The 4,477-nt window shown below is 59.3% G+C and overlaps 1 pseudogene; it reads right to left on the bottom strand.

Annotated features, from left to right (window-relative positions):
- Positions 1-2,323: 2,323 nt before the first annotated feature.
- The window catches only part of LOC102493167 (geranylgeranyl transferase type-2 subunit beta-like), a 5,026-nt pseudogene continuing 2,872 nt past the window's right edge, over positions 2,324-4,477 (bottom strand).

The raw sequence follows: 4,477 nt of genomic DNA, 5'->3' as shown, positions 1-4,477 counted from the left end.
GACCCCCGGGCTGGCGTACCCCCCCGACACACAAGCCTCTGCTCTGGCCTGGGCGAGGGTGCGAGCCCCGGTGCAGGACCAGGCCAGGCACCTGAGAGGCTGGAGAGCCACAGGAGGAGCCGCCTGCCAGGGCCAGGATGAGGCGGAAGTGAGCCCCCCCCATCCTGCTCCTCGCCCCCCTCCCCGTGCCTGTAAGAGTCTGAGCCTGGGTGAGCAGCAGCCCTGGCCTGGCAGTGAGGGGTGCAGGGAGGGGCTGGCCAAAGGCCGCGTGCCCCTGGGCAGGGCCTGGCACTCTGAGCAGTTCTGCGCTCCGGCAGCCCTGGCCTCGTCCTCGTCCTCGTCCTGGTCCTGGTCCTGGCCCAGCCCTCAGCCCTGTCTCAGGCCAGACCGAGGTTCCGAGCTCCATCCCGCCCTCCGGGCAGCTGCAGGGCTGGGCCAGCAGGCTTTATCTTACTCCTCCTGCTCGTCTTTCATTCCCCCCCATTCTGGGACCCGGGTGGTGAAGGGTGTGTTTTGGGAGTGGCGGGGCTCGGTCTCACCAGGGCTCCCAGCCGAGCCTTCCACGGGGTGCCGCGGCGCCCAGCTGGTCCCCCTTCGTTTTGGGTGAGTGAGGGAGACCTGGCCCTGGGTCTCCACTTCCAGCAAGTCAGGCCGAGGACCCTGGGCTCCACCCGGCCTGGCACAGGCCCCCCCGCCCCGCCTTCCGCCCCCCCCACTCCGTCAGCACTTAAGCCACACGACACAAAGTCTGTACCGCACGGGAATTGTGCACGTGCCCGGCCGTGGCGTGGCCTCCCGGGCCGTGGCAGCGAGGTGACCGTGACCGTAGGCGATTCCTTTGCAGAACTTCAGGGACTGGGAGCAGAGGCCCCTCACTCCATGACGCCTGCGACATAGTATTGTACCCACCTGAGTATTGTATGGAGCCTTTTCTGTATTTTAATGAGAAAGCAAAACACTAGTTTCCTATTTAAGATTTTAAGGGTTTGCGGGGGGGACGGGACGAACACAACACTCTTGCTTTTTGGTTTTCCTTTTCCTTTGATTCCATGTCGAGTGCGTGCTCGGGAGCGTGTGTGCGTGTGAACACGTTAAAGGGCCTCACGAGGAAGTGAGGCCTGTGGAGGCCAAGGGCGGCTTACAGTTCTCTGCTTTAGTCACTTAATTCCTGAATGTTTCGGAGAAACAGGAAACAGAAAATAGCAGATGTCATGTAGGAAAGAGGATAAACGAAAAAGAAAGGAAAAAAAAAAAAAGGAAAAAAAAAAAAAAAAAGAAAAAAAAAAAAAAAGAAAAAAAAAAAAAAAAGCTCATACCCAAATTCACAAAACCTATTTTTTAAACCAAAGCACATTTTGAATGAGTATGGAACCTCAGTGGGCTCAGAAAAAAAGATACTAATATATTTATCTCATTGTTTACATAAACTTTTACAGTCTCAGACCTCAGCAGCTGCAAGGCCAGTCCCCGGGAACCTCACTTTCCGCTTGGAGGCCCCTAGGAGCCGGCCCTGGAGTGGCTCCCGGGCAGAGGCAGCCTGGGGCCGGGGAAGGGGCCGCGACCCCCCCCATTCACCTGAGCCCCATCCCCACTTCCTGGGCTTCTCCAATCCCAGCTGGCACCAAAGAGCTTGGGCCCGTGCTGACCAGCCCCCAAGTCCCTGGCTGGACCACGGTGGTTCTGGCCAGCTGGGACAGCGGGGGTGGCCGTCAGCTCTGGCCACAGGACCTGAGGCTGGGTTTGGGCCCCAGGGTGGTGGCGAGTCCCCCCGCTGCTGCTCTGCCCGTGACCCTGCGGGGTGGGTTGTGCGGTTCCCACTCAAGCCAAAAAGCTGGGACCCCTGCACAGCCCACCCGGCCGGTTCCCACCCTCCTCCAGGGAGCCCCCCACCCCCAAGCGCACCCCAGGCAGCGGAAGGGGCTGACTGGGCTGGTCTTACCAATACAGACGGTGCGAACACTCTGAACAGTGTTGTTTTTGTATCAATATGTTTGTGATGAATGTATTTATTTCTCAGACTTGGGGCGAGCCCGAGCAGGCCGGGCCCTGCCACTGCACGCTCCACCAGATGGGGCCACAGCAAGGGCTCCCCCGGGATTGCAAAAAATAAAAATAAAAAATAAAAAAGGAAGCAAAGAAAAGACGGACCTTTAAGCAAATAATCTCAGAGACTCGCAGCATAGCCATACCCCTCAGCACCTCAGCCTGTGAAGCGAACAATCCGGACCCATCCCGACGGCCCCCGCCTCACGCGGCCGCGGGTGCTTCCCGCCCGTCACCACTCGGGGGCGCTGGGCCGCCCGCTCCCCTACCCCGTCAGTATTCACTGGACCTCAGCCGGTGCAGGAGTGCGATCTGGCAGGGCAGCCAGCCCCACTGCCCCCAGTCGGGGTGAGGCCTGGGCAGCCGGGAGGGCAGGGAATCTGCCGTCCCCCAGGCTGGGGGACAGAGTCCAAGGCCCCAAGCCTTGGACGAGCAGGGAGGGCTGGGCGCCCCTCCGATCCCCTGTAGGGACCAAGGTCGTCTCCCAGAGGGGCAGACCTCAGGCCGGAGGCCAGGGTGCCGCCGGGAGAGGAGGGGGACTTACCAGCGCCTCTGACATTCCAAACTGGGGTGGGTGTGGGCTGTGGACATAGAGGCTGCCCAGGACCCCCTTCTGAGGATGTCCCCAGCTTCTGTCACCCCACTTTAATTTTCTACCGGGAACCCCTCCCCCTACCTCACCTCGCTATTTATTGCTGTAATTTATTGACCTCAAAAATGCTGCATAACAGACCTCACTGGGGCGGGGAGGATCCCCAGGGCTCCCCCCTCCACTCGGCGGGCCTGTGGGGCCAGGTGCTGAGGGGAACCTCTCTGTCCCCCACCCATACTTCTCCCCAGTCCCCCCAGGGGGCCCCAGGTTGGGCACTGGCCCATTTGCAAATACCTCGAGGGGGGAGGGGAGGGATGGGGTTGTAGCTGTTTTGTTGAATCGGAACTGGAAGAGGGGTCCTGTCCGACTTGAGGCCCTTCCCAGACAGGGAGAGGGACACCAGGATCGCACTCCTGCACCGGCCCTCGCCGCCGCCACTCACCACGTTGAGTTCACGTCCCTGGAGAGTGTGGATAGATTCAGGTCCGAGCTGCAGGTTCGCAGCCCTCCAGTGTCATAGAAGGCGATTCCCCCACGACCGATCTCTCCATTCAGAAGCGTGCAGTCTTAATGTACAGCGATGAGAAACTGTTATTTTATGATCTTTTCATTAAAAGCTTGATTGAAAACAGTCTTCCGTGGTGCCTCTGTTCTGCTGTGGCTGATCCCTAGCACTGCCAAGGGGCTTCCAGGTCCTAGGAGGGTGGGGCCCGGTCTTCCAGGTGGAGCTACAGCCAAGCCCTGGGGTGGTAGGTCTGGTCGGGGCCAGGTGGGCGTGGGTCTGATGGCTGGGATGAAGGGGGTGGTCTGGCCAGGGCCCAGAAACCCCACTGGGCAAGGGGACCTCTCCTGCCCACGCTGCCTTCCCTGCTGCTGGAAGGAACGTGGGGTGATGGGCATGTCTGGGGGCCACTGGGTGGCAATTCTAGAATGTGAAGACCTTGGAGGAGGAGCTGGCTTCGAGGCTGCGGGCTGGCTGCTGAGCTGACTCAGCTGCAGACAGCACAGCAGTGCCAGGGGCGCCGGGTGAGCCATGCTACCCCGGACCTCTGGGAGGACTTGGGCATCGCTCAGTCTTGGTGAGTTCTGTCCCATTTAAAAATAGTTGGAGGTTTTCCTTTTTTTTTTTTTAGAGATTTTTTGCTATAGAACGCTTGTGCTCACCAGAGAGGGAGAGACAAAGTGAAAAATCACCCCCCGGGGATAGCCACACCGCAATCCCTTCTCCTCCATTCCCCTCTTAGGATCTTGGGCACGCTTGCACGTGTGTCCAGAGACACACGGAAAGAAAGAGGGAAAGGGAGAAAGCAAGCCGCTAGGTTCAGGACTCGAACCGTGCTTGGCCATGTGGGAGTGTCCAGCGCCTTAACCATCATGCCACCTGGTGGTCCCCAGCTCCGTATGAGTTTTAGGTGGCCAAGTCCGGGACTTGAACTGCACTTGACAACGTGGGAGTCCAGCGACATAACTAATGCCACCTGCAGGCCTCTAGTTGGGGGCTTTTTAAAAAACTGTAGGGTCGGGAACTAGCAGTTGGTGTAATGGCTGTGTCGCTGGACTTGCACATAGTCGACCGTGGTTCGTGTCCCGGACTCGGTGGCTTAAAACTCATGCTGGGCACATGTGCGTGCGTGCCCAAGATCCCGAGAGGAGAATGGAGGAGAAGGGATTGCGGCGTGACCATCACCCCCCGGAAGGGGATTTCTCGCTTTCTGTCTCTCTGTCTCTCTGGCGAGCGCACATGCCCTATAACAAAAAAAACCTTTCCAAAAAAAACCCCAAAACTGTAGGGTCAGGACTGGCAGGGGGGGGGGGGGGTTTGGGGGGCGGGCGCCCCACTGG

This window comes from Tupaia chinensis, unplaced genomic scaffold, assembly GCF_000334495.1.
Source record: "Tupaia chinensis unplaced genomic scaffold, TupChi_1.0 Scaffold000024_1, whole genome shotgun sequence".
Taxonomy (NCBI): Eukaryota; Metazoa; Chordata; class Mammalia; order Scandentia; family Tupaiidae; genus Tupaia; species Tupaia belangeri.
Note: the sequence above shows the minus strand (reverse complement) of the source record. Positions and strands in the feature narration are given on the sequence as shown.